The following is a 16856-nucleotide window of genomic DNA, read 5'->3' on the forward strand; positions in this document are numbered from 1 at the left end:
ATCCTACCATACACAAAGTGAGACGGGGACGCTGGTAAATCACAATACAATTTTTGGATTTCCTGCTTCTCTCAAATAACCCTTACCTGTTTGGAAACCACCCGATTTCTAGCTCTTATCCTTTCCTGCTATTCTACTGCTTATCCACCATTTGATGAAACCTTACTCCCCAGGTACGAAAACTTATTTACAGGTTTAAATTCATTATTATTCGCATAATTTTTTCCCCTTAATTTTACGTTGTTCCCAAATATTACAACAGCTGACTTGTCAACATTTAATCTTAGCTTCTTCATTGCTAAATACTTATGGCTTAAAATCTAAAAGTCTTTGCAATTCAGTGCCTTTTTTTGCCATCAATACAATGTCAACTGCAAAAAGAAGAGAAAGCAAAGCTTTATCTAATAGTTCCACAATAGTTGATTCCACTACATCCTTGCTTAAATCCTCTGATCAAATTCATTACTCTAGAAAACCGTTTTCCATCTCAAAGTACTTTCCTAACAACGCTATACATTGCAACTAAAATCTCAAGTTGTGTCTAAAATCTCCATGGCAATTCTAATTGTAACAAATTCTTAATAACTACTATGAAGAACTACTTCATCGCAAGCTCCTTCCAGGTCAAGAAACACTGCTTAGCCCTTGTTCTACCCTTCTAGTATATTTGCAAGACGTCCTCAGCAAGACCAAAATATATAAAAGAAAAAAAGACTCACAACAACATGCGACCAATAATTGTTGTGAGTTTTTTTTATATATATTTTTGTCTTGCTGAGGACGGCCCTGGGATATAGGGCCGAAATATTCGTTCAAATTATCTCCACTGTCTTGCAAAAGATTTACCTATTGCTCTTCGTGCTTTTGTTGCTTATAATAGAAAGGCAGTGTGGTCTTCGTCGCTATTTTTTAAAATACAAAGCCAAGGATATTTTCAAACTGTTTTAGTTCATTCTCCTCTGTAGTGGGCATCTCTGGCAAGTGCAGATGCTGGAAGGTCTTCTTCTAATTTATGGTAGCTTATAATATTTATTATTGGGTTTACATACAAACATACAAAAAACATACAAACACATAAAATAAAATGAAATAAACTCAAAATAGAATTTTGTACGTCTGTAGAACGACTTGTATCATAGGCAGGGCAATAGCATTGCCTAAGTAAAGAGCGAAGTTGTCATGAAACTTCGAAAGGAGCTAATTTAATTGGAAATTGAAAGTTCTAGTTGCCATTTTAAGAGTAAAAAATGATTGGAGAGGAATCCTGTTATTTCCCCTAACACATCAAATTAAAACTTTCATATAGTCATTTTTTTCAACGTAATTAAAAAATCCAGTAATAGTGTCTTTGAGGATGACCCCTCCCCCTTCAACAGCCCAGAGGGCTAGGTCTATCAGTTATACTAGTTACTCATATATTAGGTTTTCGTGAAAGGGGTGGTCGTGCAAATTTTAGGGGGGGGGGGTCTTTCGATGGAAAATGCAGTTCTAGTATCTTTTTTAAGAATCAAAAGTAATCGGAGGATAACTAGACCTCCCGCCCCCTCCTTAACCTTTTCTTTCCCAAATGCATAAGGTAGACATTTTGAGATAGCTTCTTTTTTTCAAAATAGCCCGATATTAAAAAAAAAACTAGGCCTTCAGGTTAACACGACCCCCCAGAGCCTGGGGGCGATATTTGTAAATCATGCGCCGAGGGCATATAAGGTGTTTGCAGACGTGGTGGTTACATAAGCTTCAGAGAAGGCTCAGTTGACTGGAAATTGAAAGTTCTAGTTCCCTTTTAAGAGTCAAAAGTGATAGGAGAGTAAATAGCTTCCCGTCCCCCGAAGCTTTCGTTTCACCAAACGCATCTGATGAAAATTATGTTGAAGCCATTGAGTTAAAAACAGTCCAAAGAACATATAACAATGCACCCAGGGTTGGCCCATCTCCTTGAGGCTAAACGAAGGTAAGTAACCCCAGTGTCATCTCAACACCTAGTCATTATTTCCACTTTAAAGAAAACAAATACAATTTAAATATTTTCAGTTTTTAACTTTAATAAATCAAAATTATTATGACTTTAAGCAATAAATATCCGTTTATGTATATATATATATATATATATATATATATAATATATATATATATATATATATATATATATATATATATATATATATATATATATATATATATATATATATATATATATATATATATATATATATATATATATATATATATATATATATATATATATATATATATATATACATTTCTTATGACATCATATATGGCATCATATAAGTATTTTCTTATATGATGTCATGCATACCATAAATAAGATTGTTGAGTTTCCAATGCAACAGTTATTTATAATATGATGTCTGTTGAAAGGCCCCAAAACAAAAATTTGTAATTGCAGTTACTATAGATGACGGTTCTTTGGGACCAACACCTGAGCTATCAAACGTGATAAGATGTGAAATTTGACAACCTGTACCATCAATTGCGACAACACCAATACGGACAGCTAAAGTAAAAGCCATTGACAAATTGCTTGAAGTAATAAAAATCCAAAAATGTATCAAAATGCAAAAGAAGAGCAAAGACATGGGCGGTTAGAAGATTAATGAAAACGACAATTAAAGCGTGTTAACAATAAAAATGAAGGGCAACGACATACGTGGTTAGAAGACATACGAGAACGAACAAGTGAAGGAGTCGAAAATGAAAATGAAGAGAAGCGAGTCAATGAAAATCAACCTGGACAGCGAGAATCAGAGCGTGTCAAAATTGAAAATGATAGCGATGATTGTTGGGTATTGTATTTTGACATGGGTAAGGTCATCAATGCCTACCATACCTGTGTTAAAAAAAAAGGTTCAGCGATATTTTTTCATGATGACAAAAGATAAGCCGAGGAGCAAACAAATTGAAAATTACAGAAATGATGTTTGGATTTTTGATTTTGACATGGATAAGGTCATCAATACCTACCATATCTTGGAAAATCAAAAATATGGACTGGATAAATCATTGGATGAAAAAGAAGTTTTTGTCCCACCACCTGAAAAATTAAAAGAAACAAAGGTTCGGCGATATGTCTTTCATAATGACAAAAGACAAACCGAGGCAAAAGTTAAAGGTCCAATAGAAAAAAAAGTAATATTACTAAGGCACCATTTCTAATTTAATGTCCATTTGGACGTCATGACATCAAGAAAAGGTGCAAATTGTCTGCGTGTAGAAGACAAGTGACAGTGAGAATCTATGTATAGAAGCCTACCACGTGGCCCATACTTTTTTGTCAGATAAACAAAGGTTTGTCAGTACGTATTTCATAATGACGAAAGATAAACCAAGGTGTAACGAACCAACGAAATTGAATATGATAGGGATGATGATTGGGTTTTGGATTGTGACAAGGATACTACTACTACTTCTAGCAACTCACAACAGCACCAAGATTCCTGAGGCCAACAGAGCTACGCACGCTCCTGCTCCACCCCAATCTATTCAAAGCTTCCAATTTTAAACCCACCCACGAAGTTCCCATTTCCTTTAAATCTTTTTTTATGACGCCCTCCCAGCCCAAAAGAGGACGACCTGCTTTCTGCTTAGCCCTAGATGGTTGGCCGAAAAGAACAATCTTCGAAAATATGTCATCCTTCATCCGCACAACTTGCCATAGCCACCTCAACCTTTCATTCATTATAGCCCAAGAGAGCGGTATTGAGCCCCATTTTTCGTATAGCCTATAGTTTGAAATACGGCCAGTCAGCTGGGTACCCAGAACAATCTTTAAGCAATTTCTCTACAAAATATCTAGCAAATCTGCATCCGATTTTCGGAGCGTCCATGCTTCAGAGCCATTTTTGGCGACTGTCATCACTGTAGCTTTTAATATTCTAATCTTGGTTTGCAGACTTATCTTCCTATTCTTCCAAACTTTTTTTTAACTGTGAAAAAACACCCTGAGCCTTGGCTATACTACTTTTAATATCTTCACTGCTCCCACCATCTTTACTAATAATACTACCAAGGTAAGTGAAGCTGCCCACCTTATCGACCTTTTCATTACCCAACGTCGCCTTTTCATCTTCACTTATTCCTAGCCTTAGTAACTTAGTCTTCTTAACATTATTTTTCGAACCTATTCTAGCACCCTGAACTTGCAAAACCTCTAAAACTTCATTCATTTTGCTCAAACTTTCATCTAGGATGCTTAAATCATCAGCATAATCTAAGTCCAGGAAATTTTTTCCTCTCCATTTAATTCTGTGTTCTCTATTGCCTTTCCTTTGCTCCTTAAGATAAAGTCTATCAAAATGATCCATATAAAGGGGGATAGAACACGACCCTGCTTAACTTCTGATCAAACAGTTCGTGGTAACGAGTAAGGAGCGACCCGGCTCAATAGTAACCGAAACTCTAGAAAACGTGTTTTTGATACCAATTGATACATCAAAGGAATTAGATTTCAATTCTGATTTCAAATATATAATTTTCATCAAGTTTAATTCTATCCATCAAAAGTTACGTACCTGAGAAAATTTGGCTGATTTTCGAAAAAAGGGGGAAAGACACCCTAAAAATTATAAAACCTTAATTAAAATCACACAATCATATTCAGCGTATCAGAGAACCCTACTGTAGAAGTTTCAAGCTCCTATCTACAAAAACGTGGATTTTTATATTTTTTTGCCAGAAGAAATATCACGGATGCGTGTTTGTTTTTTTTTTTTTTTGTTTGTTTGTTTTTTTTCCCCAGGGGTGATCGTATCGACCCCGTGGTCCTAGAATATCGTGTGATGTATCATTGGAATGGAAATTAAAAGTTCTAGTCCCCTTTTTAAGTGACCAAAAAAAATGGAGGGCAACTAGGCCCCCTCCCATGCTTATTTTTTTCCCAAAGTCACCCGATAAAAATTTTGAGATAGCCATTTTTTTCAGCATGGTCGAAAATATGATAAATATGTCTTTTAGGATGACTTAATCCCCCGAAGTTCCAAGAGGGAGGGCTAAAAGTTATGAACTTTACCCAATGTTAACAAATAGGATTGGTTATTGGGAAGTATACAGAAGGTTTCAGGAGGTTTTTTTTCTGGTAGTGGGAGGGAAGGGTGGGTCGGTGGTTATGTTGGAGGATCTGTTCATGAAAGAAGTTTTCATGGGGGAAGGGAAATTGCCATGAAGGAGGCGCTAGACTTGCCAACATTATTTATTGGTTATTGGGAAGTATACAACCATTTTCAGGAAGGATTTTTTTCTGGAGGGGGGGGGAGATAGAGGAGGGGGTTAGAGAATATTTCCATGGAGGATGTTTCTTTGGGGTAAGGGACATTTCTATGAAGGGGGCGCCGGATTTCCAAGCATTATTTAAAAAACGATCAGAAATTAAATAAAAAAACAACAAGTTTTTTCAACTGAAACGTAAGAAGGAATATTAGAACTTAAAACGAACAGAAATTATAACGTATGTGAGGGGGTTCTCCCCCAAGTCAATACCTCGCTCTTTACACTACGGTTTTTTTTAGTGCTTTCAAAAGAGCTATCTATTCTAATTAAACGGCCTTTGTGATTCAGGGGTTTGTGAATTAAATTTTTTTTTAACTTTTAACGTAAAGAGCGTGGTATTGACTAAGGGGACAACCCCCTCATATAAGTAATAACATATGCGTAATAAAAAAAAACAATAAAGAAACAAGCGATACGGCTCAATAGTAATCGAAACTCTTAAAAACGGAATTTTGATGTCAATAAATGTATCAAAAGAATGTGTTTATAATGCTGATTCTCAATATATAAATTTTATTAAGTTTAGTATTACTCATCAAAGGCTACGAGCCTGAGAAAATTTACTCGATTGTTTAAACAGGGGGGAAACATCCCCTACAAGTGAAAGAATTTTAATGAAAATCACACCGTGAGATTCAGCGTATCAGAAAACCCTATTACATAGGTTTCAAGCTCATATCTGCAAAAATCTGCAACTTTGTATTTTTTGCCAGAAGAAAAATATACGAATATAGAAGTTAGTTACGTAAGTTAATTTGTAAAGACGTTCATTTAGCAAAAGAAAAGTAAAATTTTTATGCAAATAAAAGCTGCATTTACTAAAAAACAATCAGAAATTAAATAATAAAAAACAAGTTTTTTAAACTGAAAGTAAGGAGTGACATTAAAACTTAAAACGAACAGAAATTATTCCGTATATGAAAGGGGCAGTCCCCTCCTCAACGCCTCGCTCTTTACGCTAAAGTTTTTTATTGTTTTATAAAATAAAGTTGTGAGACAGAGTCAAGCTTTAGCGTAAAGAGCGAGGCGTTGAGGAGGGGACAGCCCCTTTCATATACGGAATAATTTCTGTTCGTTTTAAGTTTTAATGTCGCTCCTTACTTTCAGTTTAAAAAACTTGTTTTTTTTATTTAATTAAATACAAAACCAGCCGCTAACCTCATTTCCTACCTTAACCGCAGCAGTGTTACTCTCGTACATATCACTAATAACTTTAAAGTATTTATCTGGTATACCATACAAGGATAAAACCTTTACTAAAGCTCTTCTATCAACAGAAATGAACTCTTACTCATAATCTATAAAACTGAGGACCAAAGGTGTTTGAAAGCTCTGGCACTTCTCAATTATTAGCCCAAGAGTGAAAATTTGGTCGACACATCATCTACCTTTACTAAAACCCCACTTTTCTTCTCTTAAAACTTTTTCTACGGCATCTCTCAGTCTAAAAAGTATCATATTACTAAGTAATTTACTACCTACAGAGACCAGACTAATGCCTTGATAATTACCACACTCACTTTTATCCCCTTTCTTATAAAGTGGCCTATTTAAGATTTTCCTAAAATCGTTAGGCCCTTCCCCTTTTTCAAAAATCATATTCATAATCTTCAGTAACTTATTTCTAACCTCAGAGCAACGATATTTAAGAAACTCATTTACCAACCTATCAGCACCTGGAGCCTAATTATTTTTTTATCCTTTTAGAACTGTCGCTAATTCCTCCAAGGATAAGGTCAACAATACCTACCATACTTTTGAAAATCAAAAATATGGAATGGAAAAACCATTGGAAGAATAAGAAGTACCTGAACTACCTGAACAAATAAAAGAAACAAAAGGTTCGGCGATACGTCTTTCATAGTGACAAAAGACATCCCAAGGCAAAAGAACAATTTTTGTCGCACCACCTGAAAAACTAAAAGAAACAAAGGTGGTCGTCAATGACTTCCACACCTTTGAAAATTAAAAACATGGACTGGATAAATTACTAGAATAAAAAGAAGATTTTGTCCCACCACTTGAATAATTGAAAGAAACAAAGGTTTCGTGATACATCTTTCACACTGAAAAAAGACAAGCCAAGGCAAGAGTTAAAGGTCCAGTAAAAGATAAATTAATTTCACAAAGGCACCAATTCTAATTTAAGGTCAGTCTGGACGTCAAGACATCAAGAAAAGGTTCAAATTGTCTGCATTTAGAAGACAAGTGAAAGTGAGAATCTATATATAAAAGCCTACCACGTGCCGAGTGCCAAGCCCAGCTGCAAAGCCGCCGGCTTCCGGTACTATATATATATATATATATATATATATATATATATATATATATATATATATATATATATATATATATATATATATATATATATATATATATATATATATATATATATATATATATATATATATATATATATATATATATATATATATATATATATATATATATATATATATATATATATATATATATATATATATATATATATATATATATATATATATATATATATATATATATATATATATATATATATATATATATATATATATATATATAAGCTTCAATCACTCTAGGACCCAATTTCGTCTTGTTTTAAGTTTCTATACGGCTGTTTTTTTTTTTTTTAAATTCAATATTTTTATTAATTTTGAAAAGCAAGATAAAGGGGATTTTGTTCAGTATAGTTGCATAGCTGACGAAAAAAAAGACTTTTTCGCCTATTCAACTTACTGATTTCTTTAAGGATATAAGTTGTGTCTCTATCATGTTGTCAATTTCCTTATCCCTCTCTCGGTTTACTTTTTTTCTTCTCTATCTCTCTCTGTTTCTTTCCTTCTCTCTCTTTCTCTATAATTTAATAAATCCATTTCAATTCAAATACAAGAACTTTTTTGCCTATTCAATTTGTAAATTGGTGCCCCGCAATTGATCAAAGGAAAAACCATCTTACTGATTTCTTTAAAATATAAGTTGCGTCTGTATCATGTTATCAATTTCCTTATCTCTCTCTCCGTTTCCTTTCCTCTTTCTATATCTCAATCTTTTCTTTCCTTTTCTCTCTTTCTTTATAAGTAAATAAATCCATTTCAATTCGAATACAAAAACTTTTTTCCTATTTAATTCGTAAATTGGTGCCCCGCAATTATTAAAAGGAAAAACCAACTTACTGATTTCTTTAAAGATATTAGTTATGTCTGAGTCATGTTATGAATTTCCTTATCTCTCTCTCTGTTCCCTATTCTGTTTCTATATCTCTCAATCTTTTCCTTTCCTTCTCTCTCTTTCTCTATAAGTAAATAAATCCATTTTAATTCAAATACAAAACTTTTTGCCTATTAAATTCGTAAATTGGTGCCCCGCAATTGTTTAAAGGAAAAACCAACTTACTGATTTCTTAAAAGATATAAGTTGTGTATGTATCATGTTATCAATTTCCTTATCCCTCTCTCTGTTTCCTTTTCTCTTTCTATATCTCTCAATCTTTTTCTTTCTCTCTCTCTCTATAAGTAAATAAATCCATTTCGATTGAAATACACAAACGTTTTTGCCTATTCAATTCGTAAATTGGTGCCATGCTATTATTCAAAGGAAAAACCAAGTTCTTGATTTCTTTAAAAACATGAGTTGTGTCTGTATCATGTTATCAATTTGCTTATCTCTCTCTCGATTTCCTTTTCTCTTTCTATATCTCTCTATCTTTTCTTTGCTTCTCTCTCTTTCCTTATAAGTGAATAAATCCATTTCAATTCAAATACAAATAAATTTTCACCTATTCAATTCGTGAATTGGTGCCCCGCAATTGTTCAAAGGAAAAAACCAACTTACTGATCAAACAGTTCGTGGTAACGAACTGTAAGTAAGGAGCGAGCCGGCTCAATGGTAACTGAAACTCTAGAAAACGGGTTTTTGATACCAATAGATAAATCAAAAGAATCAGATTTCAATGCTAATTTCAAATATATAACTTTCATCAAGTTTAGTGCTACCCATCAAAAGTTACGCGCCTGAGAAAATTTGGCTGATTTTTAAAAAAAGGGGGAAAGACCCCCTAAATGTTATAGAACCTTAATGAAAATCACACCATCATATTCAGCGTATCAGAAAACCCTACTGTAGCGTTGTTCAAGCTCCTACCTACAAAAATGTGGTATTTTACATTTTTTGCCAGAAGAAATATCACGGATGCGTGTTTATTTATTTTTTTTTTTTTTCCCCAAGGATGATCAGTTCAACCCAGTGGTCCTAGAATATCGTGGGAGGGCTTATTCGAACGGAAATTAAAAGTTCTAGTTCCATTTTTAAGTGACCAAAAAAAATGGAGGGCAACTAGGCCCCCTCCCACGCTTATTTTTTTCCCAAAGTCACCCGATCAAAATTTTTAGATAGCCATTTTGTTCAGCATGGTCGAAAATATGATAAATATGTCTTTTAGGATGACTTAATCCCCGAAGTTCCCAGAGGGAGGGCTAAAAGTTATGAACTTTACCCAATGTTAACATATAGTATTGGTTATTGGGAAGTATACAGAAGTTTTCAGGAGGTTTTTTTTCTGGTAGTGGGAGGGAAGGGTGGGTCGGTGGTTATGTTGGAGGATCTGTTCATGAAGGAAGTTTTCATGGGGGAAGGGAAATTGCCATGAAGGGGGCGCCGGACTTGCCAGCATTATTTATTGGTTATTGGGAAGTATACAACCATTTTCAGGAAGGATTTTTTCTGGAGGGGGGGGCTAGAGGAGGGGGTTACTCTGGAGAATATTTCCGTACAGGATGTTTCTTTGGGGCAAGGTACATTTCTATGAAGGGGGCGCCGGATTTCCAAGCATTATTTAAAAAACGAGCAGAAATTAAATAAAAAAACAAGTTTTTTCAACTGAAATGTAAGAAGGAACATTAGAACTTAAAAAGAACAGAAATTTTAACGTATGTGAGAGGATTCTCCCCCAAGTTAAAACCTCGATCTTTACGCTAAAGTGTTTTTTTAGTGCTTTCAAAAGAGCTATCTATTCTAATTAAACTTCTTTTGTGATTCAGGGGTTTGTGAATCAAAATCTTTTTTAACTTTTAACGTAAAGAGTGTGGTATTGACTAAGGGAGAACCCCCTCATATACGTAATAATATATACATAATAAAAAAAACAATAAAAAAACAAGCGATACGGCTCAATAGTAATCGAAACTTTTAAAAACGGAATTTTGATGTCAATAAATGTATCAAAAGAATGTGTTTATAATGCTGATTCTAAATATATAAATTTTATTAAGTTTAGTATAACTCATCAAAGGCTACGAGCCTGAGAAAATTTACTCGATTTTTTAAAGAGGGGGGAAACATCCCCCTACAAGTGAAAGAATTTTAATGAAAATCACACCGTCAGACTCAGTGTATCAGAAAACCCTATTACATAGGTTTCAAGCTCATATCTGCAAAAATCTGCAACTTTGTATTTTTTGCCAGAAGAAAAATATACGAATATAGAAGTTAGTTACTTAAGTTAATTTTTAAATACATCCATTTAGCAAAATAAAATTAAAATTTTTATGCAAATAAAAGCTGCATTAACTAAAAAACGATCATAAATTAAATAAAAAAAAAAAAGTTTTTTAAACTGAAAGTAAGGAGCGACATTAAAACTTAAAACGAACAGAAATTATTCCGTATATGAAAGGGCTGTCCCTCCTCAACGCCTCGCTCTTTACGCTAAAGTTTGACTCTGTCTCACAACTTTATTTTTTAAAACAATAAAAAACTTTAGTGTAAAGAGCGAGGCGTTGAGGAGGGGACAGCGTTAGAGGTTAGAGGTCTGTAAAGAGCGAGGCGTTAGAGGTTTCAAGCTTCTATCTGCAAAAATGTGGAATTTTACTTTTTTGCCAGAAGAAAGATCACGGGTGCGTGTTTATTTGTTTTTTTTTCTTTTCCCCAGGGGTGATCTTATCGACTCAGTGGTCTTAGAATATCGTGGGAGGTTTCATTGGAACGGAAATTAAAAGTTCTAGTACCCTTTTCAAGAGACCAAAAAAAATGGAGGGCAACTAGGCCCCCTCCCACGCTCATTTTTTCCCCAAAGTCAACTGATCAAAATTTTGAGATAGCCATTTTGTTCAACACGGTCGAAAATATTATAACTATGTCTTTTAGTATGACTTAATCCCTCGAAGCCCCCAGGGGGAGGGCTGAAAGTTATAAACTTTACCCAATGTTATCATATAGTATTGGTTATTGGGAAGTATACAGACGTTTTCAGGGGGAATTTTTTCTGGTAGTGGGGGATGGGGGGTGGGTCGGGGGTTATATGGGAGGATCTTTTCATGAAGGAAGTTTTCATGGGGGAAGGGACATTGCTATCAAGGGGGCGCCGGATTTCCCATCATTATTTAAAACAAATTCAGAAATTAAATATAAAAAAACAAGTTTTTCAACTGAAAGTAAGGAGCAACGTCAAAACTTAAAACGAAAAAAAAAAATATTAGCTATATGATTGGGTTCACCTTCTAGTCAATGCCTCGCTCTTTAAGCCAAAGATTTTTGAGTACTTTCATAAGATCTATTTATTCTAATTAACGGCCTTTGTGATTAAGGGGTCATTTTTAAAGAATTGGAACAAAATTAGAACTTTAGCTTAAAGAGCAAGGTATTGACTAGGGGGCGAACCCCCTAATATACGTATTAAAAATATAAGAATGTAGAAGCTCGTTACGTAAGTTAATTCGTAAGTTACGTATATTTATTACTAATAAAAACGTTCGTAAATAAAATTCAACAAGTTTTGAGAAAGCCATTTAGCTAAATTAAAATAAAATTGATATGCAAATTTCGTTTCAACTATTCATGCACGTTGAGCTAAAATCAAAACCTGGATTAATTAAAAAACGTTCACAAATGAAATTAAAAAAAAACAAGTTTTTTTTAACTGAAAGTAAGGAGCGACATTAAAACTTAAAACGAACAGAATTTATTCTGTGTATGAAAGAGGCTTTTCCCTTCTCAGCGCCTCGCTCTTTACGCTACAGTTTGACTTTCTCACAACTTAATTTTTTTTAAACAATAAAATTTAGTTTTAATTGCAATTTTTTTTAAATTAACTTTAACGAAATTCACACCATCAGATCCAACTTATCAACGAACATTATTAAAGAAGCTTCACACTCCTATCTGCAAAAATGTGGAATTTTGCATTTTTAATTAACTTTAACGAAAATTACACCATCAAATTCAGCTTATCAGAGAACCCTATTAAAGAAGTTTCACGCTCCTATCTGCAAAAAGGTGGAAATTTGCATTTTTTTGCTCGAAGAAAGATCACGATGCGTGCCCTCCAAAAAAGGGAGGGCAACTAGGCCCCCTCCCACGCCCATTTTTTCTCAAAGTCACCTAATTAAAATTTTGAGATAACCATTTTGTTCAGCATAGTCGAAAATCTAATAAATATGTCTTTTAAGACCACTTAATCCCCCACAGTTCCCAGGGGAAGGGCTGCAAGATATGAACTTTGCCCATTGCTTACATATTGTACTGGTTATTGGGAAGTATACATACATTTTCAGGAAGGATTTTTTTCTGGTGGGGGGGGGGCTGAAGGAGGGGATTACTCGGGAGAATCTTTCCCTGGAGGATGTTTCTTTGGGGTAAGGGACATTTCTATGAAGGGTGCGCCGGATTTCCAAGCATTATTTAAAAAACGATCAGAAATTAAATAAAAAAAACAAGTTTTTTCAACTGAAAGTAAGAAGCAACATTAGAACTTAAAACGAACAGAAATTATTACGTATATGAGGGGGGTCTCCCCCAATTCAATACCTCGCTCTTTACGCTACAGTTTTTTTAGTGCTTTCAAAAGAGCTATCTATTCTAATTAAACGGCCTTTGTGATTCAGGGGTTTGTGAATTAAAGTTTTTTTAATTTTTAACGTAAAGAGCGTGGCATTGACTAAGGGGTGAACCCCCTCATATATGTAATAACATATACGTAAAAAAAAAAAAAAAAAAAAAAAAAAAAAAAAAAAAAAAAAAACAAGCGATACGGCTGAATAGTAATCGAAACGTTCAAAAACGGAATTTTGATGTCAATAAATGTATCAAAAGAATGGGCTTATAATACTGATTCTAAATATATAAATTTTATTAAGTTTAGTATTACTCATCAAAGGCTGCGAGCCTGAGAAAATTTACCTGATTTTTTAAAGAGGGAGGAAACATCCCCTACAAGTGAAAGAATTTTAATGAAAATCCCTCCGTCAGATTCAGCGTATCAGAAAACCCTATTACATAGGTTTCAAGCTCATATCTGCAAAAATCTGCAACTATATCTGCAACGTATTTTTTGCAAGAAGAAAAATATACGAATATAGAAGTTCGTTACGTAAGTTAATTTATAAATTACATCAGAATCAAAATTAGAGACAGCCATTTAGCAAAAGAAGGGTAAAATTTTAATGCAAATTTTGTTTACTTATTCAATGACGGTGAACCAAAATAAAAGCCGCATTAACTAAAAAACGATCAGAAATTAAGTAAAAAAACAAGTTTTTTAAACTGAAAGTAAGGAGCGACATTAAAACTTAAAACGAACAGAAATTATTCCGTATATGAAAGGGGCTGTCCCCTCCTCATCGCATCGCTCTTTACGCGAAAATTTGACTCTGTCTCAAAACTTTATTTTCTAAAGCAATAAAAAACTTTAGCATAAAGAGCGAGGTGTTGAGGAGGGGACAGGCCCTTTCATATACGGAATAATTTCTGTTCGTTTTAAGTTTTAATGTCACTCCTTACTTTCAGTTTAATTTATTTAAAGATATAAGCTGTGTCTGTATCATGCTATCAATTTATTTATCTCTCTTTCGGTTTCTTTTTCTTCTTTTCTATCCCTCTCTTTTTTTCTTTCCGTCTCTCTCTTTCTATATAAATAAAAAAATTCATTTCTATTCAAATACAAAAACTTTTTTGCCTATTCAATTCGTAAATTGGTGCCTCGCAAATGTTCAAAGGAAAAATCAACTTTCTGATTTCTTTAAAAATATAAGTTGTGTCTGTGTCATGTTAGCAATTTCCTTATCTCTCTCTCGGTATCCTTTTCTTCTTCTCTATCCCTATCTCTTTTTCTTTCCGTCTCTCTCTTTCTCTAAAATAAAAAAAAAAATCATTTCAATTCAGATACAAAAACTTTTTCGCCTATTCAATTCGTAAGTTGGTGCCCCGCAATTGTTGAAAGGAAAAACCAACTTACTGATTTCTTTAAAAATATAAGTTGTGTCTGTATCATGTTATCAATTTCTTTACCTCTATTTCGGTTTCCTTTTCTCCTTGTCTATTTCTCTTTCTTTTTCTTTCCTTCTCTCTCTTTCTCTATGAGCAAAAAATTCATTTCAATTCAAATACAAAAACTTTTTCGCTTATTCAATTCGTAAATTGGTGCTTTGCAATTGTTCAAAGGAAAAACCAACTTTCTGATTTCTTTAAAAATATAAGTTGTTTCTGTATCATATTATAAATTTCTTTATCTCTCTCTATCTCTCTCTCTTTCTTTCTCTCTCTCTTTCTCTCTCTCTCTCTCTTTCCTTTTATCGTTCTATATATCTATCTTTTTCTCTCCTTCTCTCTCTTTCTCTATAAGTAAAAAATCCATTTCAATTCAAATACAAAAACTCTTTTCCCTATTCAATTCGTAAATTGGTGCCCCGCAATTGTTTAAGGGAAAAGCCAACATACTGATTTCATTAAAAATATAAGTTGTGTCTATATTATGTTATCAATTTCCTTATCTCTCTCTCTCTCTCTCTCTGTTTTCTTTTCTCTTTCTATGTCTCTCTCTCTCTCTCTTTCTTTCATTCTTTCTTTTTTCTATAAGTAAATAAATCCATTTCAATTCAAATTCAAAAACTTTTTCGCCTATTCAAATCGTAAATTGGTGCTCCGGAATTGTTCGAAGGAAAAACCAAATTACTGATTTCTTTAAAGATATAAGTTGTGTCTGTATCATGTTATCAATTTCCTTATCTCTCTCTCGGTTTCTTTTTCTTCTTCTCTATCGCTCTCTTTTTTCCTTTCCGTATCTCTCTTTCTCTATAAGTAAAAAAATTAATTTCAATTCAAATACAAAATTTTTCCCCTATTCAATTCGTAAATTGGTTCCTCGCAATTGTTCAAAGGAAAAACCAACTTTCTGATTTCTTTAAAAATATAAGTTGCATCTGTATCATGTTATCAATTTCATTATCCCTCTCTCGGTTTCCTTTTCTTCTTCTCTCTCTCTCTCTTTCTCTTCTTCTTACCGTCTCTCTCTTTCTCTATAAGTAAAAAAATTCATTTCAATTCAAATACAAAAATTATTTCGCCTATTCGATTCGTAAATTGGGGCCCTTCAATAATTAAAAGGAAAAACCAACTTACTGATTTCTTTAAGGATACAAGTTGTGTCTGTATCATGTTATCAATTTCCTTATCTCTCTCTCGGTTTACTCTTCTTCTTCTCTATCCCTCTATCTTTTTCTTTCGTTCTCTCTCTTTCTCTATAAGTAAATAAATCCATTTCAATTCAAATACATAAGCTTTTTTACCTATTCAATTCGTAAATTGGTGCCCCGCAATTGTTCAAAGGAAAAACCAACTAACTGATTTCTTTAAAGATATAAGCTGTATCCGTATCATGCTATCAATTTCCTTATCTCTCTCTCTCTGTTTCCTTTTCTCGTTCTATATCTCTCTCTCTTTTCTTTCCTTCTTTCTTTTTTTCTATACGTAAATAGATCCATTTCAATTCAAATACAAAAACTTTTTTGCCTATTCAAGTCGTAAATTGGTGCCCCACAATTGTTAAAAGGAAAAACCAACTTACTGATTTCTTTAAAGATATAAGCTGTGTCTGTATCATACTATCAATTTACTTATCTCTCTTTCGGTTTCTTTTTCTTCTTCTCTATCCCTCTCTTTTTTTCTTTCCGTCTCTCTCTTTCTATATAAATAAAAAAATTCATTTCTATTCAAATACAAAAACTTTTTCGCCTATTCAATTCGTAAATTGGTGCCTCGCAAATTTTAAAAGAAAAAACCAACTTTCTGATTTCTTTAAAAATATAAGTTGTGTTTGTGTCATGTTAGCAATTTCCTTATCTCTCTCTCGGTATCCTTTTCTTCTTCTCTATCCCTCTCTCTCTTTCTTTCAGTCTCTCTCTTTCTCTAGAATAAAAAAAATCATTTCAATTCAAATACAAAAACTTTTTTGCCTATTCAATTCGTAAGTTGGTGTCCCGCAATTGTTCAAAGGAAAAACCAACTTATTGATTTCTTTAAAAATATAAGTCGTGTCTGTATCATGTTATCAATTTCTTTATCTCTATTTCGGATTCCTTTTCTTCTTGTTATTTCTCTTTCTTTTTCTTTCCTTCCCTCTCTTTCTCTATGAGCAAAAAATCCATCTCAATTCAAATACAAAAACTTTTTCGCTTATTCAATTCGTAAATTGGTGCCTTGCAATTGTTCAAAGGAAAAACCAACTTTCTGATTTCTTTAAAAATATAAGTTGCGCCTGTATCATGTTATCAATTTCCTTATCCCTCTCTCGGTTTTCTTTT

The 16856-nt window shown here is 33.3% G+C and overlaps 1 protein-coding gene and 1 long non-coding RNA gene across 3 annotated transcripts in view; one reads left to right on the forward strand and one right to left on the reverse strand.

Moving 5' to 3' along the window:
- LOC148947409 (galactosylceramide sulfotransferase-like) overlaps window positions 1-16856 on the forward strand; it is a 106350-nt gene that overhangs the window by 35643 nt on the left and 53851 nt on the right. The gene's annotated exons all lie outside the window — the stretch shown is intronic.
- The window catches only part of LOC148947410 (uncharacterized), a 41256-nt gene that overhangs the window by 23182 nt on the left and 1218 nt on the right, over window positions 1-16856 (reverse strand). The window contains exon 2 of the long non-coding RNA XR_016142362.1: window positions 15676-15794. This is a non-coding gene — a long non-coding RNA (uncharacterized LOC148947410). The remainder of the gene's footprint in view (window positions 1-15675; window positions 15795-16856) is intronic.

Source organism: Artemia sp. Qi Xiang Cuo, chromosome 10, assembly GCF_049724085.1.
Source record: "Artemia sp. Qi Xiang Cuo chromosome 10, ASM4972408v1, whole genome shotgun sequence".
In the NCBI taxonomy this organism is placed as follows: Eukaryota; Metazoa; Arthropoda; class Branchiopoda; order Anostraca; family Artemiidae; genus Artemia; species Artemia sp. Qi Xiang Cuo.